This window comes from Larus michahellis, chromosome Z (genome assembly GCF_964199755.1).
Source record: "Larus michahellis chromosome Z, bLarMic1.1, whole genome shotgun sequence".
Lineage (NCBI taxonomy): Eukaryota > Metazoa > Chordata > Aves > Charadriiformes > Laridae > Larus > Larus michahellis.
The window spans coordinates 84,408,011-84,435,695 of record NC_133930.1 but is presented as its reverse complement, the minus strand read 5'-3'; positions in this window follow the sequence as shown (position 1 = coordinate 84,435,695).

The following is a 27,685-nucleotide window of genomic DNA, read 5'->3' as shown; positions in this document are numbered from 1 at the left end:
GGTTAATGCACTTAGCAAAAACACTTAAAAATCTTACATTTTCTAGGCAGCCTTATACTGTTAGATGCCTGGCAGACCACTCTCCTTGGGCCAGCTGTAGAGAGGAACGCTGAATTGTGGGTTTAGGTGCCAAACACTTCATCCCTACCTGGTTTCTCTTACACATACCTAGCCGTCAAACTGGAAATCTGAAGGCCAACAGGCTTAAAGAAGTATGGAAATGCTGGACTTGGTGAAAATCCAGCTCCTCTTTTGGACCTGGCCCTTTCTCAAAGGTGGTGGCTTGCTGAAACGATGCCGTTCACCCTTGGAGACCGAAGCGGTCCTCCCGAATGCTCATGTGTTCCTGGGTTAGCAGACTGAGCCTGCCTGTAACACACCGCGCAGAAAGTTAATAACACTAATGCAGTTTCAGCCTTGTAAGTGAACGCGATCCAGCTCTTTCAGAGTTACCTAACGAATCCTCCACCTACACATGCATTTACTATAATTCTTTGTTTTGATGGCCGCTAAACCTGAGAGCGGCTCTTTATCTCGCCCCCCGCGCCTCCCGCGGCTCTGTCCCCTCCACCAAGCTGGTCGCCAGCTGAGTCACACAACAGAGACAGCATTAGCTGAAAGTGGGAAAAGCTTCAATTACCTAAATAGATGAAGGTCTAAAAATAGTTTCCCAGCCCCAGCTAACACAGCCGCCGCCAGCATCCCAGCTCTGGCCTGCAAGAAAGTGCTGAGTTCCAGCGCACATTTATGAATCTGCAGAAAGAGTCTGCTTTAAGTCAGTAAAGTACCCAGAACATCTGTTAATTAATTTTTCTACATTACATAAAGCAATTACATGCGTTAAAGTGTTATAGCCGTCAGTGTATTGGGTGTTCAACAGCAGAAGTGCCTTTGAAGTAGTGCTGCGAAGTTACTTCAGACCTCCCCCCAAAGGCTGCTCCATTTAACTTCTCAAATAAGAAAACCAACAGGTAGGTTAAAATATAACTAGCAGAAAGACAAGAATTCTTATCACCGGGGCGCAGTGCCAATGGAAAAAAAAAAAAATAAAAAAAAGCAGCCCAAAGTAAATCTCATCAGCCCCGCAATGATGAAAATCTAACGCAGCAGCTGTTTGCCTGGGAACAGTCTCTCAACAGGTTTTGATTTCACAGCACTGAATTAGTCTTTTCAAGAGAGCGCACAAAACCAGCAGCTCTCCTTGCAGATGGGGTGGACCCTTCTCCTCTTCTGATATACCTCAGTGGCCACCGTAAGGCTGACACATTGCTTCGGGCCATGCCGTGGCCGCGGCGGGACGGGAGAGGGAAAGGATGTCCACAGCTGTGGGAAACTTCGAAGCGAAAAAAAATCCCAAAGTTATGCACTTTAGGTCTGATCATGCCCACTAATGAAAAGCAAATTTTAAATTAGTAACAGAAGTTTCGCTTGCAAAGTGCATAATTAGCCTTTAAAATTCAAAATGCCGTTGGATTTAAGAGCTCAGCTGGAGGCAAGAAGGATTATGTATTTATGTTTATAATGCAAACATCTATAGATACATGAGGGAAAGAAGAAAAGCTGCCCGCATGCTGCAGATTTGTGTATATGAACTGGTTTGTGCCAATAAGGTGAAGTCAGCAGAAAAACCGATGCCATTAAACCAGTGAAAATCCCAGGTTGCAGCGCTATGAACGTGTCATTTTGGTAAACCGCTCCAGTCTAATCACAGTTTCTTTGAATTTTAAGTTGAAAAATCTTCCACTCCTGAAATAAAGTGATATCACAGAATAATGCTTTACCAAGGTTATTATCAGAGTTTCTGTAGGCACGATGACAAATGTAGATGTTAGAGCTTACGTGTGAGGAAGCATACTAGAAAGCAAACCAACGACACGACGTTTTCTCTAAACCACAATGATTTTGTACATACAGTCTCAATTGTAAAGTGATTTTTTTTTTAATACAATTAATGTACTTAATCAAACTGGTGTGTAGAAATGGGGAAAGTGACTTCACTGGACTATTTCCAGAGCTTTCTGGTTGAGAAACATCGATATACATCAGGGAAGAATGTGTGCTGATATTCTGTCTGACTTTTTAGTTGTAAACCTATAAAAATTTCTTTACAAATATTTTCAGCATTTTTGGACAAAGAAAGGCAGAGTAAAAATAGTAATTTTGATCTCACTAAGTAATTTATTTTGCCAAACTGAGATAGCCTTCATTCTCCTCTCAGAATACAGTACAGCAATTTCAAGTGCACACGGTAGGTGCTACAGCTTTGTAGAAGAATGTTGAAACAAATTTAAGTTTTTTATATCAATCTCAGTTATATTTTACGTATTGTAATTGCATGAAGAAATATTAATATTGCATGAAGAAATATTAATATTGTAGTATTACCATGTCATAACACAGTGCTTGTAAGTCCCCAGCAATTTGTCAGCTGTCTTGATACCAGGACATGAAAAACTAAGAGACAAGATGCACAAAGCCTTAAAAAATGCCACACAGAAAAATGAGTATTCATAAAAATTCCATATTCTATGAAGATAAAAGTCTCTCCTATGTTAATTCCTTACAGAAGGAAAGGTTTTATGTAACTGCATCTGACCCCCTGGCCAAGGCAGAAAGGCTGGAAATGAGAGTCATAATTTGCAACTTTACTAGTGGTAATGGTTTTCTTGAATTCTTTAGATCTATTCTACTTTAAGTCAACTCATGGAAGTGGGGGTTCAGTTTTTATTTTCTAAACAGACATGCACACAAAGGTTTTTCTTTACTTGGATTCTCTACTAGTGTTTTCTTTTGTCTGCCAAGATTTTTACATTAAATGCATTTCAGAAAATAACATTTGTTCTTAGCTGTGACCCTTAATTCTTTAGGAAAGCAAGTGCAGAGCACCTCTCCTGCTAATAAGGAGCATGAATGCCATATTTTTATGGCTTTTTATGGGCAGTGAGGATAACACTAAAGGGAAGCAGCATCCTTGCAATGTCAGCGTTTACATTCACGTTGTTTGCACATTCCCCATGGTTGTTTTTTTAGTAGCGTTTTCATTTTCATACATGCATACTCTCCTGATATGAAGAAAAATCTGACAAGCTGCATATTAGTCTGCTCTGAAAAGATTACCTTTAGAGAAATATATGCAGACATAGAAAGCCAATCGTATCCTGGGCTGCATCAGGAGAAGCGTGGCCAGCAGGTCGAGGGAGGTGATTCTCCCCCTCTACTCCACTCTCGTGAGACCCCACCTGGAGTACTGCGTCCAGTTCTGGATCCCCTACTACAAGAAAGATATGGACGTGCTGGAACGTGTCCAGAGAAGGGCCACGAGGATGATCAGAGGGCTGGAGCACCTCTCCTATGAGGACAGACGGAGAGAGCTGGGGTTGTTCAGTCTGGAGAAGAGAAGGCTCCAAGGAGACCTTCTAGTGGCCTACCAGTATCTTAAGGGGGCCTACAAGAAAGCTGGGGAGGGACTTTTTAGGATGTCGTGTAACGGTAGGACTAGAGGGAATGGATTAAAACTAGAGATGGGTCGATTCAGACTGGACGTTAGGAAGAAGTTCTGCACCATGAGGATGGTGAGACACCGGAACAGGTTGCCCAGAGAGGTGGTGGAAGCCCCATCCCTGGAAGTTTTTAAGGCCAGGCTGGACGGGGCTCTGAGCAACCTGATCTAGTGGGAGGTGTCCCTGCCCAGGGCAGGGGGGTTGGAACTAGATGATCTTTAAGGTCCCTTCCAACACTAACGATTCTATGATTCTATGATAAACAGCAAAATCCTATTGCTTTCTAGTGAAACTAGTGCACATTTATCTGTTCATCTGCAGAGAGAGCAAACAGAATTATTAGGGAGATGAATAAAGTGCAGAAAATAGCAATGTTGATAATTACAGCTTCAGCAAGTTTCCATTCCCATTGTTTGTTCTCTAAAAAACAAAGAAATACAATTTGAAAATTGAAAAAAGTCTCGCCACCAAGATACTGGAATAAGTCGTTGAATCATCTGCATATGGACATTTGAACTAAAGTAAACAATTCCACGATAAATTAAGGGCTATTTGTTTCTCACTTCTAAACCAAGGCATGCTATTTCTAAAAGGGACAACTGTTACACAAAAAGGGCTGCCCGTGCCAGTCTGTCAATGCTTCATTCAACAGTTGCGTGTGTGTTTTGACATCCAGACTGCAATATTTCATTCTGCTGTGCACATTGATTCAGTATGTCCAGTTGAGTTTTGGCTACCAACTACACACCTCTGCTTAGGTACCTGGGGTCAGCCTGAAAAATCACAAAAAGAGATAAAAGGTCTATTATGCAAGAGAGCAGAACAGAAAAGGTTTAAAATGACACAACCTCACCTAAAATCTAGGCTCGTCTTACAGGTGTCTCCCAGCTGGTCCAGTCCTGATCCACGTCCCTGCATTGAGGCTTGTGAGTCAATTGGAACCTTTGGATAAAGTTTTCCTGATTACTGGTCAATGTCACAGACTAGGAGGTGTGAAGAAACCTGATGAGGGCGTCTTCCATCCTTCTGACTGACACAGGGTCAATCACACATGTCATTCCTGAGCAACATTTGCCTAACCTGTTCTTCAGAACCACAACATGCTACCAGTGCTCCACAGCTTTCCTGCACAGTACTTCCTTATCCCTGAGCAGAAACCTTAACTAGTAATCAAAGCTCCCTTTTTGCAAGTTAAACTCACTGCTTTTGGATGTATTTCTCATCTGCATGGGAGAACAGGACGTCTTTGGCTTTTGCCATTTTTTTTTATGTATTAGGAGGCTTACGTTCTCTCGGTTAGGTAAACATGTAAACAGTTGTTATCTTTCCTCTGGAGATCTTTTATTCTAGATCTTTGACCAGGTTGTTACTTATTTGATTCTCTCCAAATGACTTTTCCTCCATGCACGCTATCTAAAACACAGGACTGCCATGGAAACCTTGCAGAACTGAACGATGAAGAAGAAAGGTTGTTTCACCCTACTCTCACAGGCTGTCTCCTAATTTCACTCCCAGAAGAGGGTTTACTTTCTCACCCAAACAGCTCTGCTGACCCATCGTGTGGACCACAGTCATTCCTGGGTCCCTTTTTACAAAAGCGTTGCCAGCTTGGTTGCTCTTCACTCTGTGTTTGAAAAGACAGTGGTTCCTGCTGAGTGCCCTGTGCTTGTCCTTGTTGACTTGTCAAGACCAATTTTAATGATAAGCCTGTCTACACATTCTCATTTTCTTCCATCTTAGTGTTACCTCTAAATTTAATGACCGTACCCTTATTTCATCATCCAATCATTAATACAAGGTATTGATGAGTGCCACACACAGGTCATACTCACTGACTTTAAGCCACTGAATTCTGGAAATAGTTTTCCAACTAGTATTGCACCGAGCCTTCAGCACGTACAGCTAGCCATGCTGCCTTGCCAAAAAAGTGTCAAGTGAAACAATACAACAATTTTGTACTAAAAGCAGAATGTGTAACATCTGCTGTTCCTATCTGGAAAGAAAACCTTCCTTATTTTCAAAGGCAGAAGTTAAATTGGTTAGACACGATTTGTTCTTGACAAATCCGTGTTGGCTGTTTCTCAGCTCCTTGTTTACTTCAAGATACTTGCAAACTCTACTGTATTTGTCCAGCGTTCCTGCAGAAATTTCTAGCAAGCCGCAAGACAGTTTGCCACCCATCCCTTTTCTCCCTTCTTAAACATAAGGTAGACACGAGGTTTTCCCTTTTTTTTCAGCCTTCCATCATTTTTCCCATCCTCCATAGGTTTTCAAAAGTAGCTGCAAATGCCACAGAGATATCAAGATCTCCCCCAGGGAGCTTGCAAGCAACACTGTCATGAATTTCAGGATCCTTCAGTTTCACTTGGACCACACTGAAGGTGGTCAGGTCCTTGTGTGTGTAAAACCACCCATTTTTCCCCATGTCACTCATCAACAGTAACCATATAGCCAGAGCCCACTGCCATGGCCACAAAGCAAATCTCACTCACATTCTTCATGCCCTTGCTAGGTAGAATTATCCGTCTCTCTTTTTGGACACTTGTAGCCATAAAGTTCATGTAAATGGATATATATCATAAGAATATCACATCCCTTTCTGCAATCTGCCTTTTTTAGAAGGTTGGGGGAAAAAAAGAGATCATGAGCCAACTTCTTAGACTTTCCCAAGAAGCAAGTTTTATTAGGTAATTGCACAAGTTTTCTTGCTGTTTGGAGTCCATGCTGTGTTACACATGGGAAGGAATAGGAATAAATAAAAATAGAGTGACTGATACTCTTTGGTAACATTTAAGGACAGAGATCTACCCTCTGCCCAATATCACCCCATTCAAAAATCCTTCTTAATGTTTGCAAGGAGGTAATCAAGGAATAAACGGGAAAACATTGGAGTTTCTTTTAATGTGGGAACATGCCAACTCCCACCTTCACTCGCAGACCTGGGAAGATAGTTTAATCCAAAATTAATTTCACTGGAGACGGTTAGAAGTGAACATAAAATCTTTTGCATGAAGGAGGACTTTGTTCCTCCAAAGCTTTATAATACGACCAAATGAAATAAATCTCCGATTCTCCAAGTCATTTTTTCCTCTGTTCAGTCTGTCTCCACTATAATGACTATTTTCCAGCTGCATTCTCACATCGGTTCTGCCTACCCAGACTTTCCACATCGACGAGGAGCCCGATTTCCACAAGACTGAGAGAAATGGTTTGGCTAAGAAGGAAACCAGCTCTCCGTATAATAACAGTGCATATAACTAATCAGGAATTTGGTGTTCTCAAATGATGCTGAATGGGCAAACCTGATCCAACTGTAGTAAACTTAAGCCAGCTGCTAGCACGAGTAAGTGTCTTCGGAGGAAGAGGAGATAAAAGAGGAAGGAGGCACCCACAACACCACCCAGCAAATAAACAGGAGTCCTCTTGAAGGAGAGACAAGGGCCTCTCCAAACTGACCTGACAAATCACTCAAGGCTTGGAAGAAGCCAAAAGGGAAAAGCTGGCGGGAGAGCAGAAACCAGCTACACTCAGAGCTTACTTCGCTCTTAAATGGAATGATTATCACATAGTCTTTAAAAAGAGCAAAAGATCAAAAAAACACCACCTTTGAGGGACAGCATATAATTTCATGGCCGCCTTGATTTTATTTACGTTTGAAGGGCTGTTGCACAAACACCTATTTACAGGATGTCAGCAAAATTACTCGGAGTCATTCAACTATGCAAGCTGTTTGGCAGATAATTGGCACATCGTACTGCTGGAGATGGGTAATTAACTCTGTTGTTAATTTCAGATGTAATATGAAGGCATTGGCCAATACCTTGATATGCTAGCTGTGTTGAGTCATTGGATAATGTTAGGGAAAACAAAACACCAAAACCAAACCGAAAACTAAATCAATTAAAAAAAAATCACCCAGAATTTTTTTTGCCAAAAATTATCAACTGCCTCACAATATGCTGTGTCTCCTTTTGGTACCCAAAATGGATTATGTCAAAATAGATTTTTTCTGAATTCACTGGAGGGAATATAAGAATTGAGAGAAAAACAAGTTTCATTTGGCCCTGGCCTTTGTTTGAGCAGGGAATTTTCATGGAAAAGTGCTGTCATTAGCTATTCCTGCCCTCACACCTCTGAGGGAGGGACGGTGCTCTGCTTAGAAATGCGTTATCAGGACTCCTTGAGCTCCAGCAGCCAGGCATGTGGCAGGCTTGCTCCCGACCTCACAGACTCAAGAGATCCTTTCCAGGATTCCAGGTGTTCCTTTTCAAATCCAAATGAAGGCAGAAAACACGCTAGCAGGAAATTGGACAGTTTGCCTGGGTTTGCGATAGAAGCTCGTCGTTTCTTGCCCAGTTACATCCAGCGCTTTTGATAAAAGCAAGCGACCCCTGCACCAAAAATGTTTAGCTTTGCATTATTCCATGGGGATGGCTGCCAAGTTAACCCTTCCAAACACAAATCCCTGGTCGTGACCGGCGGGAACAGGACTCATGTGATGTGTAAAGAAGCTAAGGAAGAGGCTGTCAGCCTAGTAGACAATGTCATCCACGCCAAAGGAGCGTCACGGTTGGACCCTGCTCTTTGGGGTTGGAGTTTTGCGGGTAAGAGGTGTCCTCTTCGCCAGCCTGCTGTCAGAGATGGGGCATATCAGAGGGGAGGCACCACGTCACCCAGAAATCACCAGCTGATCTCTCCCAGAGGAGGATTCTTCTCGGAGTCGGAGCATCACCGCAGAGAGCAGCTGTCCTTAAATAAACTCCAGATGTCTGGAGGACTTCTCATGCCTATCATTTATGGGCAGTGTCCAGTAACACCCTCATGCCTCCATCCCAAAAAAGGGCGGTGAACAGCTCCTGCCCGCGGCGTGGGCCCAGACATGGCAAACTCCATCGGCGTTAGTCACCCTTCTTGATAAAATTCCACAGATCAGACCGTTCTTTATCCTGATCCCTCACCTTCAAACGTCTGGCCTCTTAGCGAAACACACGTCTCCTGTCTGAGCTACTCTTTGTCCGGCAGTAGAGCCAACAAGAAAAGAGCACAAAGCAGGACAGAGCTGCATCTGGAAAAGCACCTATTTTAATTTGTTCCACCCATGGGTGTCTCAAGGATGGTGCGCGCCTGATCCTGGATGGTGCAAGAATAGGGCCTCTATAAAATGGTAACAAGCAACAAAAACCAAAATAAGAAAAGCCAGCCGTGGCACGCTGTTACAGGGAGTAGAATTTATCAGAGTTCTGATGAATTAGTGCTTAGCAGCTTTTTGAAAACAATAGTCGATTAATCTTAAGTCACCCTCAGCCACCATTTCGTCAGCGCAGAGCATAGGGACAGAACTATCTCAAATTACATCTTCTAGCCAGCACTAGCTTTCCCCGGTGCGCTTCCACACAAACTGCTCGTGGGTGTAAAACAGCAACCCCAACCCAACAAAATTCTGACCAAACTCCCTAAAAAAAAAAAAAAAACCCAACCAAAAAAAAACGAAAGAAAAAGGCTTTTCTGCAGTTCAAAATACACCGGCCTTCGAGCCCTGTTTGCTTAAGGTACATGCTGACACTAGCTTCCCAAATGCTGGCAACATAACCACAGCGCAGAAAGGCAAAAGCAGCTCTTTTGAGTCACAGTTTGGGGAGCAGCAAATCGTTCACCTGAGCAAAAAAGGGAAAGAAAGCTCATGTGCTGAAGCAGCAGGGGGATGTTCAGCATTTTCTTCTCTGTTTCTTAAATAGACTGTTTAAGAAGGCGTTAGCTCATCGTTAACCTCCAGTGCTGTGCAGGCTTGCCAGAAGTGAGGAAACCTCGAAAAGGAGGGGTAGGACCTACTTTTGGTAAAGAGTATTCAATTTTACGGCTTTTCAGTACCTGAATGATGACTGATCTTCTATAAACACAAGAAATATCAAAGTACCTTTGTAATGAGACATTTGTTTTAACTAAGGAGCCTAACGCTGCACTGTGGTTTCTTGGCTAAATAAGCTGAATCTCCCATCCCACTAATTGACAATCACGTCAGTTTTTCCACTCGAAGTGACTAATGGAAATTTGAATACCACACATGCTTGTTTGCCTGAAGTTTGCTTAACATTTCACGATTGACAAAGCATTTGTAGATTTAGTCTCTAATGTATTGATTTTTCTTGTTAAGCTCTGTTGTTCAAAGCTAGCACGGTCTAGTTAGAAAACAGATCATCTCCAAGGTACACAGACCTCACCACCTTCCTCAGCTTGATGGTGAGCTGAAGGTGTTTTAATCCTCCAAGGGAAAGAAAATCAGGACAGAGATCATTTGCCAAATCACAGCTGTCAAGGCTCTGGTAACAAAATATGTCAGAAGTGTTAAAGAGAAAATCATCTTGTACCTGCAAATAATCTGCTATTTACCAGAAAATTGGGAGTAATGAGGCTGTCCCATTAAAGGTAAATGAAGGCTGGCTTTTCTTTTCACGTAAAGGTTCCAGGAATCTGGTTGCTTAATAATCTCCTGACAATATCTGAGGAGTTTTACAGCCTGAAAATAAAATATGGACACTTACACAGGCTCGGAGAATTCTTGCACTGGATAAAATAATTTACTGTGTCTTCTGTGAGGAATATCGGGAAAGAGAATCTCTTACTTGGCAAAAGATACTTTTCCATGGTACATCAAAATCAGAGAGGGGAAAACGGATTCTGTTCCCACTGACATTCAGCAGCAGTGGTTCCCACTCCGTAGCCGAACTTGTGTGACTACATTTTCAGGCATCGGAGCAGACTGGTATACCTTTGCATCCCAGCGACTCCAGCTCTTTGTGAGTTTCATCTTAAAGTTTGATGGGTTTGACTGTCTCTGCGCAAGTAACAAAGTTGGCAGAAGAAATTCCAGAATACCCTCGACTAATTATCTTCTGTAAAAAATTATCAGAACTGGAGGGTTTGAGAAGGTATATGAAAAACATTCAACATTAATTTATCCTATACTAATGGTAAACATATAATTCACCCTATGTTCAGACTTCTACTCTAAACACTGCATAATATCAAAGATTAACATAGCATTCAAATTTAGATTCCTGAGTTTTGGTGAAGAAAATATAAATAAATCTCCTTTTCTTTCTTAAACTTTCTGTACCGTCTTTGGCATTTTTAAAGCATTGAACCTGCATGACATGGAGAGCGAATGAGGGGCAGAAAAGTTTATGGCCCACAATAGAAAATAACAAAAGGCATTTCATGCAGAGCAGATCCACATGCTAAACTTGCTATTTCATTTCCATCAGAATAATTTGTGCAGCCAGATTAAGAAAAGTGCTAAAATTACCTTGTATATCAAATGGGTGACATCACCTCCTGATGAAGTTTTCCAGAGCTTTGTTCATTAGCCATTTGGGAGAGCATGCCTTAACTCTGCAGATGCTGAGCAGGCTGCCACCCTGGAGATCAAGCTAAAGGGTTAATTACCTTCTTGGCTCAACCAGGCTGGTGATAAGTCAGGCAGTGACTATCCCATGCTCAGCAAATGCCGGAGGAGAGAGGGCTATTATAACAGGCATTTTGGAAAAGAAATAGATTCATGTTGTAAGCTCCAAATAAAATGCACTGGCTGAGATGGGGGGTTGGCAGACACTTGCAAGAATGTTTTATTGTTGATAATAATTCCATATTGTTGATTAAGAAGAGAGTTGCCATCTACTTAAGCAAAGGCTAAACAGGTTTGGTCGGTGCATATTTTCTATGTGCCATTCTAGATTAATCCATTCTTTTCTTCCCCTATCTCCTCCCCTAGACTCAAAAAACCAAAAAAATAAAAAACCACACTGACAGTTTTAGCAGTTTGGAAAAAGTAGGCATTTTCCAAGCTCCTGGGGACAGATTTTACCCTCCAAACTGGGAAAAATGCAACACAACTTCACTGTTATTTCAGTGGAACACCATAAAAACTGAGAATAAAATTTAGCTCCTGCTGGTTTGTGTTTCTGAAAGAATATTGTTGCCTTTTAGTCTTGTTTATTCTTGAAAAGTTAAAAGGGAGTTGAGGCTTGTTTCACAAAGTTGGCTACAGAAGACCAGATTTGAAAGCTGGATTTCCATATGGTATTTCTGTTAAAGTGTGGGATTCAATAGCAAAATCTAGCCCTAAATCAAACACAAATACTGTGTTTGTCAGGGTCCTAGTCTGATATAAGTTCTAATCTCAATTAATTCGCCGCAAGACCCTGTAGCAGTTTAGGATTCTGTGTCACAGTCCTATTTGGGGTGACAATTAATAAGATATATCTGTCTAAAAGTTCATCTACCAATTTAAAACTCATACCCGTGACTAAACCCTGTAAGCCTGGATCTCTGCTGATCTCCATCATGGTAGCGTCTACCCACATCACTAAAGGCTGTTCTGGGGTAGAAATTGCAAAGCGGAACCTCCCTACTGTTTGGGGAAAAAAGGTGGAAAAATATAGAAAGATGCAGGAGGACATAAGGTCCTGTCCTTGCACAGAAAATAAGTTTTTCAAGACATTGACACCCAATAAAAGGGATATGGAGGAAGGATTGCCTGCCTGTTTGTTCAAAGCATCAGGCTGATGCTCAGCAATGATGCTGGTGTGTAGACGAAAGACTCAGCATTGCTATCTGCTCAGGAATGGGACTGAAGTTTTCCATGAACACAAACAAAAAGCCCCAAAAGCCCCTTGTGAGCAAGCACTCTGCCTGCTCAACTCCCTCCTGCCTACAGCACAAGGGACGCCAGCATCCCAGTGTATATTTAAATATAGAAACCTGTTTTGAAGTCGTGTGAAGGCTTTATATAGGTTATCTATCTCACACTAGAAACCAATTAGGCGTAGGCAATTGATGCAAAGAAACAAGACAACAGTTGTGCTATTGCAAGCTCATCAGGAAGAGAAAAGATAATGACTATTTCAACAAATTCACACACTTCAGTGCACTCGAAAACAGTCGTTTTCTCAGGCTTTAAGAACAGCAACAACAAAAAAAGTGATAGGTGCCTATTCTCTAAAGGAATTTCCCCATCTCCCCACCTCGAGAAAAGTGTTAACTCTGCATACAAAATTGTCTCCCAAAAATGCCTATGCAAACTGCCAGGTTCTCTATCTCCTGGGAAGTGCGATTCAAAATGCAATCGGACACCACAGTGCTAGCCAACCTACTTCTGCATTTTTCACGCAGATCACACAGCTTTGCCTCAGAGGACCCTGTTTTGCCTCTGTTCCTTTGATTCCCACCCCACCAACCGGGATCCCGGAAAAACAGCTTTTTGCAAAACTTCGTGTCCCCATGAAGCTTAAGCCCTAGTTGTCACAGATTGCGGTTCTGATTCCACCTAATCCTGCACAGACCGAACCTCTGCAATGGGTGAGTGGCTGGCAGGACTCTGATCCCATCGGGAATTATCCCGACAGCTTTCCCCTGGAACCAGCACAGCCAAGGGGATGCTTCAGAGAGCGAATCCCTCCCCGCAGCGGGATCAGGCCATAGATGTGCTCCCTTTGCTGGAAGCCTGGCTGCAGGAGGCAAGAAGAGGCTGCCTCAGAGGATCGCTGAATTCCAGGAGTACAGATTTCTGGGAAAATATATATAAAAATGACCATATCTTTGCATCTGGCCCAGGGAGAGTACATGCCAAAGTCAAGTGATTTCAGCTCCCTCTCTACGGCTGATGCTGACAAATGTGAAGGCTTCCTTCAGCAGGATGGCAAATGTAAAGGCTGACAGACAAAAAAGTGACACTGTGCCATCGCTGGTCCAACCCTGGAGTCCAAGAAGGAGGAGAGGGTCAGCAGGAGGAGCTCATCTTCAGCCATGATGAGCTCTCACCACGCAGAAGCCAAACTTTTTCAGGTTCACCCTTCCCCGCTGAAAGAGAGAAAAAGGAACAATAAAAGTGCAAGGGCTCACACTGCAGCTGAGGGCACAGCCACCAGCTCTTAAAAGGACCTTGGAAGAGATCTAGTGGCTTGGCAAGCAATATTAGCATACTTAAGGCACTCTTGCATGACATTACGACTGCATTACCAGAAAGCGGACACCTCCAGATGCCAAGAGATATCCATGCAGCACTGAATGCTACTGAGAGTCTACAGATCACTGAGCACCCTGGAAAACCCTTCCAGATCGTACTGAAATGTAGTAGTTTGGCTGTGTCGGTGTTGCTATCAGAGATGTTCTCTCATACAGTATCCCTCACAGATTTATTCCAAGGAGACGTGCATTGCCATTGCACAAATATGTGGAGGACACATAATAAATATATCTCACATGAAATGGTCTGGAAGCCATTACAGCGAAGAGTGTTCCGTTAGACAGATCTTCAAGATTGCGTTAAAACAACAGAAAGCATTTATCCTCAGAGCTAGCAAGAGTTTAAAATAAGATGCTAGAGCATAGTCATGGAGTGCTAGTCTCTTCATCCCTTGGTTCAAAAACGAGCCCAGGGTTTTGAAAGAAATAAAATTACGGCTGAATTATTAACTGCTTCACCTGCAAACTCATCAGACTTACTGTGTTCAACATCATAACACACTATGTCTGTCCCTAACACGTGCCTTACACAGTCAGTCTCTACATGGTGTGCATGCTGACACCTAGCAGAAGCAACATGAAGGGGTCAGGATTTGGGTGGGCAGGTGTACGTACACAAGGGTGTAAATTTACTGTCTAGCAAAGTCAGGGTTGGTAGGGTGAAGGGCCAACAAGAGCTACGTAATGCAAATCCAGTAGGACTTCTACCAGGGCGAGGCCACATGGACAAGCCCAAAATACTTGGCAGAGCATTTCCGTAGCAAAATTCTTTCTCTGGTTTTGTTCAGCTTCTCAGGCTGCCTGTGGCCTCTGAATTTTCCCATTTTTTTCGGTGGAGGGCTAACCTGTTATAATTTGGTTTTGCCACCTAAGTCATTTCCTGAGAATAGTACTGCCTCATAGGTCTTCTTTCGTATTTCTTTCCAGATACTCTACAATACATTTCCCAAACTCTTTTTCCACGCTCTCCCATGAAATCCATTGCAAATTTTTCTCACGTAGCCTAAGGAGAGGAAAGTTTTCTGCCCTTCCTTCTCTTCCATGGTACACTAAACAGCTACACCAGAGTCTCTCAACTCTTCAGCAGTACAAATACTGAATGGCCTGGGGCACGGGGTCGCAAAAAGCTTCACAACTTAAGAAGTATCTGCTTATGGTATAAACTGAAACTGCTCCTGACAAGTTCAACTTGTCTCTGGTAACGAACAAGTTTACAAAACTGAGCAAGAGTCTGAAGTGAGAAAATAAAACACTCTTCATTCACAACACATTCAGTAAGAATCTTTTAGACGCGGAGTTTTAGTTGTTAGGTAGCAAAGTTTTGCTGTGGAATAAGCAGTTTCCCTGGTATATGACAAAGATGACTGAAGTAGTCACTGGCCTAACAGTGAGCAGATGTCCATTTGTAGGAAACTGTTCATGAACTGACCTTTCTGTCTACGTAAGTGTGTGTTATCCGTAAGTGCCCACCAAAGGCAAACACATTTTAATCTAAGGATTGCTCATCAACACTTTGCTTTGACTTGTTACTTGTGGGAGTGCAACTGTCAAATAAAACATTAATTAATTTTGAATTTATAAACACACTGATACCAGCACATTATTTGTTTTTCGCAAGTAATAAACCTTTCAGTTTGAGAAAACAATAATGTTTAGTAGCCTGAATACAGACAAACAGCAAATGTTCTCCGTGCTTATAGAAGAAAAATGAAGGTCCCATCCAGCCATTTAGAGACTAATGAATCAAGTTTGCCATCATTTGGCGAGCTCTAGTGTGAAACTTATCTGTAATTCTAGACTAACCAGCTTCAAGTAAGACTTTGCTCCTACTTAACTCATTAGCAAAACTGTTCTGCTGGCTCAGATCAGGCCCTGAAGTCTTGCACAATTCTTTACTCAGTCAGCTATGAAGTCAACGTGCTGCATTCCCACCATCGTAAGTGATGTCCGACTGCCTCAGGATCTACTACTACACATAGACATATCAGGCATGCATGTGCAATTAACCTTGCAAATTAAGCAATTCAGTAAAATTAAGAGTTGTACATCTGATTTACCAAAAAACAAAAAAAAGGCGAAAGAGATATGCTGACTCATGAGCAGCTTATTTAATTTGTTAATTAATTGCGTTAACCTTGACTGAGTGATTATTTCTTATTGGGCAGTAAGTTAACTTCCTGCAATAACAAAAACAGTTCTTGGAATATTTCTTAATAAATATTAGTCTTTTTAAAAAAAAAATAAAATTAAAAAACCTTGCACCCTGAGATTTCAACTAGACTACAAATATTATTACTAGTGCCTGCGTTATTTTTTTTAAAGGTAATAGAATTATTTTCATTTTAAAACACACAGACATACAACATATAGCATGCGATGAATGAGTGAGCAGTATGTGCCCAACGGATCTGACAAAGTTGGGAAGCAATGTGTGTATATTTATACATACACACATGCACACTTTGGATTATATATATAAATATAAAACAATTCACTATTAAAAATTTCGATTCAGTTATTCTAAAACTGAATAGACGGGTGCAAGTGTAGATTATAATAACTGGAGCCGTAAGTGTTCCTACCTAGGTATTAAATAGTAAGAAGAATTTTGTTGTGGTAAAAGCCCACCATATGCACTGTGCCACAGCCTGCCGGCTAAGGCTAAGAAGAGCAGTATCACCGTTTACTCTTTTATTATCCATTTATGTGGACACAAACTATGGGAGAAAGCCAAGCAAAGAATCCTCAAATGAACAAATTTAGGTAGCTAAAATTTTCTTTATTTTCTTTTTTAAAGCAAGAATCAAACAAATCAAAGACAAACAAAAGCAGAATCACAGAATCGTAGAATGGTTTGGGTTGGAAGGGACCTTTAAAGGTCTTCTAGTTCCAACCCCCCTGCAATGGGCAGGGACACCTTCAACTAGATCAGGTTGAATCCTTCTGCTATCCTTCTTTTGGATCAAAACCACTACATGGCTAAACTGAAACAATTTTCTATATGATACGCATAGCAGGAGGTTAAATTGTAAGAAGAAATATTTTACATCAGTTGAATTTTCAACTTTCTTAGCACTTCTTTTTTAATTTGTTCATTGAGCCTAGCTGAGTTCTCCAGCTATCTTCCTCCAGTACAGAAATCTCAGCTGCCACAAGGTCCCAAACAACAGCCACATTTCCATTTCTAGCTCTAGGAAAATTAAATTTTACTCCTCTTACGGCACCTTCAGCTGGGAGAAGTTCTTTCCTACTATGTCCAACTGATGAAGTCACCATAAATATACAGCAATTCATACCTTTTTCTATAGGAAAAAATAAATAAGCCATGTACCTGAAGATAACAGCTTTTCACCTAAAGCTGGGCCTTTTATTTTTTTTTCTTCATCCTAGATTTTTGCTATCCAATATGATGGTGGAAAAATGAGGAAAATATGTCCCTTTAGAAGGAAAAAAAACCCTAACCCTCTGATTCACTGTGGGCTCTGCCCAATGATGAGGAAAGCTGGCTACATATGCTTTTTTAAGCTTCTTTTTTTGCTGTGAATATTGTGCTCCAGACTCATATTTTACTGCTTTCTAGCTTGCAAAAACACTTCTTCAGGCCATGCATCTCCAACAGCTGCCTTCTTACATAAATACACTGACATGTCCTATTTACTGCAAATTCCCAAAGCAGAATGCTGCTAAATTCCAAATACAACCAGAAAAAAATGCACTGGAATGGAACTGCACACGGTATCTTCAGCTCCTCAAAGATAACCTTCTTTCTGTCTCCAGAGGCAGGGAAAGATCTCCTTCTCACTCTGAAGCTTTAGAATTTAGTGAAAACTTTTTAAATCATCTGCTAACATTAATAAGCATGGGTTACCGTCAAAGATTTTTGGAATACACACAAACACACGCAGATGCACATTTTGATTTTTGTTAAGCTATTTTAACATCCCGCACCCCCAAATCTTCACTCCCTGCTTCTCTGAGGGGTCTGGATCAGAGTTATCATGAAGTTATGACGCATCCTGTGGCCACACTGATGGGTCATTTCACCTGTACAGCTTTCCCTCACCAGCACTGACAGTAACTGAGGTATTTCAACCAGGCCAAGTGCAAGGTCCTGCACATGGGTCAGGGCAATCCCAAGCACAAATCCAGGCTGGGCAGAGAATGAATCATGGCATCATAGAATGTTTTGGGTTGGAAGGGACCTGTAAAGGCCATCTAGTCCAACCCCCCTGCACTGAGCAGGGACATAGAATCATAGAATCATAGAATCATTTAGGTTGGAAAAGACCCTTGGGATCATCGAGTCCAACCATCATCTCCAATCTACAAAGTTCTCCTTTACACCATATCCCTCAGCACCACATCTAAACGACTCTTAAACACATTCAGGGATGGTGACTCCACCACCTCCCTGGGCAGCCTGTTCCAGTGTCTAACCACTCTTTCTGGGAAGAATTTTTTCCTAATGTCCAGCCTAAACCTACCCTGCTGCAGCTTGAAGCCATTCCCTCTTGTTCTATCGCTAATGACCTGTGAGAAGAGACCAGCACCAACCTCTCTACAATGGCCTTTCAAGTAGTTGTAGAGAGTGATGAGGTCTCCCCTCAGCCTCCTCTTCCTCAAACTAAACCGTCCCAGCTCCTTCAGTCGCTCCTCATCAGATTTATTCTCCAGGCCTTTCACCAGCTTCGTTGCCCTCCTCTGCACTCGCTCCAGCACCTCGAGATCTCTCTCATGTTGAGGTGCCCAGAACTGGACACAATACTCAAGGGGTGGCCTCACCAGTGCTGAGTACAGGGGGACAATCACCTCCCTCCTCCTGCTGGTCACACTATTTCTAATACAAGCCAGGAGGCCATTGGCCCTCTTGGCCACCTGGGCACACTGCTGGCTCATGTTCAGCCGCTTGTCAATTAGAACCCCCAGCTCCTTTTCTGCCAGGCAGCTCTCCAGCCACACTGCCCCAAGCCTGCAGCGATGCATGGGGTTCTTGTGGCCCAAGCGCAGGACCCGGCACTTGGCCCTGTTGAAGCTCATACCGTTAGCATTGGCCCATCGGTCCAATCTATCCAAGTCTCTCTGTAGAGCCTCCCTATCCTCACGGAGATCAACACTCCTGCTTAGCTTCGCGTCATCTGCAAACTTGCTGATGATACAGTCCATGTCCTTATCAAGGTCATCGACACAGATGTTGAACAGAAATGGTCCCAACACCGAGCCCTGAGGGACACCACTTGTGACCGGCCACCGGCTGGATTTAACTCCATTGACCACCACTCTTGGGGACCGCCCAGCCAGCCAGTGCTTGATCCAGCCGACCGTACGCTCATCCAGGCCACGAGCCGCCAGTTTTTCCATGAGAATTCTATGGGGGACAGTGTCAAATGCTTTTTGAAAGTCCAGGTAGACAATGTCCACAGCCTTTCCCTTATCCAATAATCGGGTCATCCTGTCATAGAAGGAGATCAGGTTCATCAGGCAGGACCTGCCTTTCCTAAACCCATGTTGACTGGGCCTGATCCCCTGCTTGTCCATTATATGACTTGTAATGGCACTCAAGATGGTCTGCTCCATGAGCTTCCCTGCTAGCGAGGTCAGACTGACAGGCCTATAGTTTCCCGGATCCTCCTTTCTGCCTTTTTTGTAGACAGGCGCTACATTTGCTACCCTCCAGTCCATTGGGACCTCCCCAGTTAGCCATGACTTCAGGTAGATCATGGAAAGTGGCTTGGCGAGCACGTCTGCCAACTCTTTCAGCACTCTTGGATGTAACCCACCCGGTCCCATAGACTTGTGCGCATCCAAGTGGCGTAGCAGGTCGTAGATCACTTCCTCTTTCATTGTGATGACCTCCTTCAGCTTCCCCTCCCTGTCTCCTAGCTCACGAGGCTGGGTGCCCAGGGAACAGCTAGTTCCACTGCTAAAGACTGAGGCAATCTAGATGTCAATCTAGTTGACATCTTCAACTAGATCAGGTTGCTCAGGGCCTCATCCAGCCTGGCCTTGAATGTCTCCAGGGATGGGGCCTCCACCCCCTCTCTGGGAACCTGCGCCAATGTCTCACCACCTTCACTGTAAACAACTTCTTCCTAATGTCTAATCTAAACCTGCCCTGCTTGAGTTTAAAACCATTGCCCCTTGTCCAGTCACTACGTGCCCTTGCAAACAGCCCCTCCCCATCTTTCCTGTAGGCCCCCTTCAGGGACTGGAATGGGCTCTAAGGTTTCCCTGGAGCCTTCTCTTCTCCAGGCTGAACCCCCCCAGCTCTCTCAGCCTGTCCTCACAGCAGAGGGGCTCCAGCCCTCAGATCTTCTTCGTGGCCTCATCTGGACCCACTCCAATGGGTCCATGTTCTTCTTGTGCTGAATGGCTTGAGAACAGCCCTGAGGAGAAGGACTTGGGGGTGCTGGTGGATGAGAAGCTGGACATTAGCCGGTAATGTGCGCTGGCAGCACAGAAACCCCCCGCAGCCTGGGCTGCATCCCCAGCGGCGTGGACAGCAGGGCAAGGAGGGGATTCTGCCCCTCTGCTCTGCTCTGTGAGACCCCCCCTGCAGTGCTGCCTCCAGCCCTGGGGCCTCAGCATGAGAAGGACATGGACTTGTTGGAGCAAGGCCAGAGAGGTCTACAAAGATGGTCAGAGGGCTGGAGCACCTCTCCTATGAAGACAGGCTGAGAGAATTGAGGTTGTTCATCTTGGAGAAGAGAAGGCTTCGGGGAGACCTTACAGCAGCTTTCTAGTATCTGAAGGGGGCCTAGAAGAAAGCTGGAGAGGGACTTTTTACAAGGGCATGTAGTGATAAGACAAGGGGTAATGGTTTCAAACTGGAAAAGGGTAGATTTAGATTAGAGATCAGGAAGAAATTCTTTGCTGTGAGGGTGGTGAGCCCCTGGCCCAGGTTGCCCAGAGAAGCTGTGGCTGCCCCATCCCTGGAGGTGTTCAAGGTCAGGTTGGATAGGGCTTTGAGCAACCTGGTCTAGTGGGAGGTGTCCCTGCCCAGGGGAGGGGGGTTGGAACTGGATGATATTTAATGTCCCTTCCAACCCAAACCATTCTATGATTTCCACAGACCTCCAAATGTGAGGACACCACTAAAATATGAGTTTTCCTAAGGTTGACTCGTCTCTTTGCTCAGACGAGTACCTGGGGTGAGGGTGTAGGGAGGTAGCTGGGTTTGTGGCAGGTCAAGATGAAGACCAATGCCTGTTTTTCCCTTGGAGGACTAGGAAAATCTCCTGTTGAACACCCACATTTTGGAGGCGTTTGTCTAACAGGTAGTTTGCACAAGCCCCGTTTTTGAAACTCCCTAGGTAAACTGTACTTTTGCTCTCTCCTCTGTGTGTGTATGTGCTTTGAGAGCTTTATTGCACCGTATGAGTTTTTTCAGGCTCCTGACCACAGCCTTCTGCAGTTTACAATGCAACGATGAAGCCACAATTGCAAAGGCCCCTCTATTTTCATTGCATCAGCTGATGGCACTTCTAGTACCAATTTGAAAACCAGGGGGAAACCATGATCACAGGCACCTTCTCTGACACCAAAGTCAGGTCAGGTCCAACTAAGGATTTATAGATACGTGGTGTTTCTACATGTGGGGGAATTTTGATAAGATTAGCAAGAGTTGACTGAACTATTTGGATTGCTAATATGAAATTGAAAGCTTCTCCTCACCCCAAGTGTTTATGTAAAAGGGACTGGAAACATTAGAGAAGTAAATTATCACCAGAGAAGTAGTACATATCCTGCTGCTAGTAATGAGAAAATGAATGGTGACTCAATACATAATGTGAGATATGAACTTGTCTTGACCCAGTGAGCCATCAGGAAAAAGCAAAGAATATAAATATTCACTAAACTCAATCAATATTAATAAAATTGTTTTTAAGTAGTAACAATCTAGCCAATGACTTTCCCCTCAGACCGCTCCTTCCTAGAAGATCAGAGTTTTTTCTTCCTTTAGTGAGGACATAATCTTTATTTTTTATATACAAGTGCTGTACATCACATTGATAATTAGAACAGTAAGGAAGCACTCAATAAACAATGCTCTGAAACAATTTTTTCCAGAAATATTGTTGTTATTCTTCCCTGTGGTTTTCATTTGCTTTGTTTTTTTTTCCCTTGAAATGTCTAAACAATATAAGCATTCCTGGAAAGTATATATATTTTTGTTCTACGCACTTCCTCCTTTTAAGTGCTTCACTCTTGACTTGGAGTTTCCTGGGGCAGGCATGCCCATCTTCATGCAGCACCAGCCATGGTGTTTACACAAACATAGTCCAGACACATCTTGGTCACTGTGTCAGCTTTTCTGCTGCAGATGATCATAGAATCACAGAATGGTTCAGGTTAGAAGGGACCTTTAAAAACCATCTAGTCCCATCCCCTGCCCTGGGCAGGGACACCTCCCACCAGCCCAGGTTGCTCCAAGCCCCATCCAACCTGTCCTTGAACACCTCCATGAATGGGGCAGCCACAGCCTCCCTGGGCAGCCTGTTCCAGTGCCTCACCACCCTCACAGTAAAGAATTTTTTTCCTAGTATCTAATCTAAATCTCCCTTCTTTCAGTTTAAAACCACTGCCCCTCCTCCTATCACTCCAATCCCTGATGAAGAGTCCCTCCCCATCCTTCCTGTAGGCCCCCTTCAGGTACTGGAAGGCCACTATAAGATCTCCTGGGAGCCTTCTCTTCTCCAAGCTGAACAACCCCAACTCTTTCAGCCTGTCCTCACAGCAGAAGGGCTCCAGACTTCTGATCATCTTCATGGCCCTCCTCTGGACCCACTCCAACAGGTCCGTGTCCTTCTTGTGCTGAGGACTCCAGAGCTGGACGCAATACTCCAGGTGGGGTCTCACCAGAGCGGAGTAGAGGGGGAGAATCACCTCCCTCGACCTGCTGGCCACGTTTCTTTTGATGCAGCCCAGGATGTGGTTGGTTTTCTGGGCTCCAAGCCTGCGTTGCCCACACATGCTGAGCTTCTCATCCACCAGTACCCCTCAGTCCTTCTCCTCAGGACTGCTCTCAAGCCATTCTCCACACAACCTGTATTTTGTGCCTGGGGTTGCCATGGCCCATGTGCAGGACCTTGCACTTGTCCTTGTTGAACTTCATGAAAAACACTGATGCTTGTTCACATGTGCCCAAAAGCTTGGACTGCCCTGTTCATTTCTCCTACGGCCTCACTTAGTAACACGGTCTTCCTCAAGGATGACTGCTTAAAGGTGTGAGATAAGTTGATACAGTTGCCAGCCCTGGATAATCTGATTCCTTACCATTCGAGGTTTAGCACTCATGCTAAGTAAGGTATTTAGCATTGTTAGATGATCATCCCTTTGAACTCAGCACTGGTGAGGCCACATCTCGAATACTGTGTTCAGTTTTGGGCCCCTCACTACAGGAGAGACACTGAGGTGCTGGAGCATGTCCAGAGAGGGCAACAGAGCTGGTGAGGGGTCTGGAGAACAAGTCTTGTGAGGAGCGGCTGAGGGAGCTGGGGGTGTTCAGCCTGGAGAAAAGGGGGCTGAGGGGAGACCTTCTTGCTCTCTACAGCTTCCTGAAAGGAGGGGGTAGCCGCGGGGGTCAGTCTCTTCTCCCAAGGAACAGGCAATGGGACAAGAGGAAATGGCCTCAAGTTGCTCCAGGGGAGGTTTTGATTGGATGTTAGGAAAAATTTCTTCACAGAAAGGGTTGTCAAGCATTGGACCAGGCTGCCCAGGGAAGTGGTGGAGTCACCATTCCTGGAGGTATTTAAAAGACGTGTAGATGTAATGCTGAGGGACACTCAGATGTAGTGCTGAGGTTTAGTGGTGGACTTAGCAGTGTTAGGTCTATGGTTGGACTCGATGATCTTAAGGGTATTTTCCAACCTGAGTGATTCTACAATTCTATAACTCTATGATTTGGAAGTCCTCTTTATTTTTCGGCATGACACAGGTGTCAAGCTCCTGAGCTATACCAGGGAGCACTTTAGGGCATCTACAAAGAAATAGCACTTAAGCCATTCCAGGAGAGGAGAAAGAAACCCAAAGGGTTCAAACAGCATTTTGAGGATCACATAAAAATTCCTTCTAAATCCTGGTCCTTTCTAAATCCTTTCTAACCCAACCAGAACTGTTATTCCAGAGAATGTGCCCTGCCCTGTTGTAAATACCCACAGCACAGATGCAGCTTTAGGAGTCCAGAGCTGGTGATTTCCCACCATTGATTGTTAATAAAATGAGGGTAAAGCAATGAAGAAGCACTGCCAGAAAGCAGCTAATTTAGAGAAAAGAAGAGGGGAAAAAAACTGCTACCCATGTCTGCAGTAGCTTCAGAAATATGAGTTTGGGAATATCGATGAAAATATCAGTAATTAGTGGTTAAAAATAAAGGACTTCTGGCTAGCCATAATTTATGACACATCTAGCTTTGTTGGAATGGTTGCAATTGATTAATTACTTTCTAGCATGTGTTCACCAACCTGTGTTCAAACATTAACAGAAACAGTTGAAAAGAACATACTCTTTTACAGCCCTGATGGTAGCAGCCACGTTATCAGATTGCTCCACTTAGTATATTTTACTGAAATCGAGTGCATTTGCATACTTTTGAGATTATGAATGATTTACTAATTAATAGGCCTAACCAGGCCCTTGAATTATAGTTTACAAATTGTTTTAAATTGCTTAACCAGTCTCTGGCATCCTGCTGTTTGTTTTCCACAGTGTGGTAGAAAAGAGGTCAAGGTACACAGTACAATTATGATTTATTGATTTATACTGTGGAAGGGTAACAGTCTTCTTGGCAAGACTTTACTTTCCTAGTGGCTTAAAAAAGGCTATTAGGCAATGACTAATATTATTATAGCTCTAATTTAACATGATTAAATGGTTGTATTTTATTTGGCAGTGGCTGGTACAGTTTGAGAAACAAGGAATCACTTAATTACTAGAGTGATGGGTCCCTTGGAAAGCCTAATTGAGGCAGGTAGGAAAATTCATTACTTTTGTTTCAATGTAGACTTAGTGGATGTTGATAGTTTCTTTCAATTTGAAAAATTATCATGTGGCATTATTAATATTTATCTGAGGAAAAAAAAAAAAAGAAAATAGGTTCAAATCACTTTGATTCACGCATTTCAAACTAACATGGATTTAAGCCCTTAATCTTACATCTCCTAGCATGTTCATGCTAGGAATGAATTTGTGTAAAGCATACCAATGCTAGTGTTCATGGTATGCTTTACACAAATTTATTGCAAACATTACTGAGACTGCAAAGAAGTGGCAATAGAACCCATATTCCTGGAAAGACCACTAGGTCCCATTTCAACAACTGTTGGTTGCTTTTAGTGGCTTTCCTTGGTCCCAGAAAGTTGGCCATTTTCCTGTTCAGCAGGCATCTGCTCTCAATAAAATCTCTAAGTAGGAGCACTTGAGCAGAGACAAGTAGGAGAGCACAGGTCTCTAGATAGGACAAGAGGAAACGGCCTCAAGTTGCACCAGGAGAGGTTTAGGATGGATATTAGGAAAAATTTCTTCACCGAAAGGGTTGTCAAGCACAGGAACAGGCTGCCCAGGGCAGTGGTTGAGTCACTGTCCCTGGAGGTATTTAAAAGATGTGTAGATGTGGTTCTCAGGGACATGGTTTAGTGGTAAGTTGGCAGCGCTGGGTTAACGGTTGGACTTGACGATCTTAAAGCTCTCTTCCAACCTAGACAATTCTATGATTCTATGAAATCCTGGAGGAGTCATGCCATCATGCTGTAGGTTAGCGTAAGGGACTGTCAAGGTGTCTGTCTCCCCAGCATCCTCGTCACACTCCTGTGGCACCGCGAACCTTCCCTGCACGCTGGATGCTGGTTCAAAACGATGAATCTGCAGCCGAATGGAAACTGCAACCGCGTGTCCCGTGATGTGCCTGTACATGCAGTTAATTCTGACCAAATCCCATTAGATACATATGGAAGGCGCAAGCCAAGTTCTTTTGGGTTGTTTGTTTTGCAAAGTAATGATTGCATATTCAGCCAGCTTTCCATGGGAAAAAGCATTCACTTTCAGTCAAATGCGTGTGCATAGATAACCTCTCCCTTCCTATTCAATCACAAAGTCCAAACAAATATTATTACACTACCTCCAAGCAAAAATATAACCTTGCTGTTTGGATGATATTAAAGATCCTGCATTTGCGCAGGATGAAACGCAGCAGTGTTCAGTGCTTACTTCAACAATGATGTATTTATGTGTGAAAGAAAAAATAAACAGACACAACGACACATACAAAAGAAAGAACTTCGCAAGTTATCTATAACATTTCCCTTCCTCTTCCTTTAACATTGAGAAGCATGTTTGTTTTTAATCAAGGTCAGGCATTCCAGAGTACACTGGTCATATGTAAAGAAGGTGCAGTAGAGCAAGAGACGTTTAATCAGACAATAATAATATGTGTATATTTCCAGCTTCTTGATGCATAGAAAATCCTTCACATTTTTATTGCTTATAAACAACACCACACTTGCTTAGGTATTATTGATAATACAAAACTGCTGGTTTGCATTATTGATAATATTCACCATTTTTAGACAAACTGACAACACCAGTAGTCTGAAACTCTTGCCTGAAGAAGGCAAAAGCTTAAGATTTTTGGCACTTAAGAAAAATAGTGTGTCTGGAAGAAGACGAAGTCCAAATTCACTGAGCTAGAGGGCTCAAACCAGTTGTGTCCTTCCTACAGCAGGCAAGGAGCAGGCTCTAACTCGCCATCCACCACCGCAGCCCCTGGCAACACACATGCTGCCCATCTTTGACTTGCATCGTGTGCACACCAGTTGTCCAGCATGTATCACAGAGCCCACCTACCTTCTGATAGCCATAGCTCCCTCCAGCGCAATAAAAAGCAAGTGAGCACTGCAAAGAAAATACTGTCACAGGGGACAACCCGAGCAGGCTGTCCTGTAGAAAACCAAAGGAAGAGAGAAAAGTGAATCAGGAAACCATGTGGTCACAGACATGCTTTCTGCCCCAAACTTGAAAGCCTAAAAGACAACTAGAGGCATGGCTCTCTCTAGCCTTTGCGGCGTCCCTGGAAACCGGCTACAGACCAATCCAGAAACAAAAACAAGCCTAAAACAACCTCTCAGACTCACATAGAGCTATTTCGATGGCCTCAGAGACAAATTAAGTTCACAGTCAGGGATGTCGCAAGACTTTAAACCACCTTTATTGAATACATAATCTGGCTACGCAAAGCTATAGCAGCTTCACACCCACATGCTCTCCAAGTCCTGCTTGCAAGGAAGCGGGATCAGATTTTACTGATCCTGGGCTGTGGGCTGGGCTGCCATGAGCCCAGGTGGTCCACACTGTGCAATTCAGTGCAGGCTTCTGCTAGCCTTGGCTAAAGCTGAGACCTGGAAAGATCCCAGGGCACCAACAAGCTACCTTCTCTTCCTTGCCTGTTGGGCCTCAAGAGCATAGACTTGGGGCTTCCCATGTCCTCTCCCTCTCTCACCTTGTGTCAGACCAGTTTCCAAAGCTCTTTCCTAACATGCTGGGCATGAGGATCTGGATAATGAACCACTTTTCTTTCAGAACATAGCCATAGCACGCACGGTCCATAACGCCACACAAATTGAAGACACAAAGATGGGCTTAATCAGGTGCAACTAGTTCTTCTTCAAGATTTTGACCCTCAAGACACCCAAACCATGGGCACTGTAATGTCCTGTCTTGACCTGCAATCTGGATGCCAGCAATATTCTTCTGGAAGAAGATCATCCCTACAGCATGATCCGAGAGCTAAGATAAATATCCCTGAGGACTGGGAGAGGCGGAAGATCTGAATCATCATCTGGGCATGGCCCAAGGCTGTCACTGTGGCTGCAGGAGAAGGGGAAAACAAGACTCAGTGCAAAGGAGGTGGCAGAAGCAAAAATCAATTTTGTCTCTACTGTGTGCAGATACCTCCTGGAGGGGCAACTCCTGGTGTGTGTGGGGAGTGGATGGCGACACTCATGTTAATAAAGTCCTAGCCAGAAATAAGAGCAATGGTTTCAGATAGACTCTGGTTTCTGTCATGGAAAGCCAAGGGCAAGCGAGAGTTAAGTGCGTTGATGATGGGACATTGCATAGCAGGCAGGCAAGAGCACAAAGCTCGTGTGTTAGGGCTTAAGTGAGCTGGGTCTGCC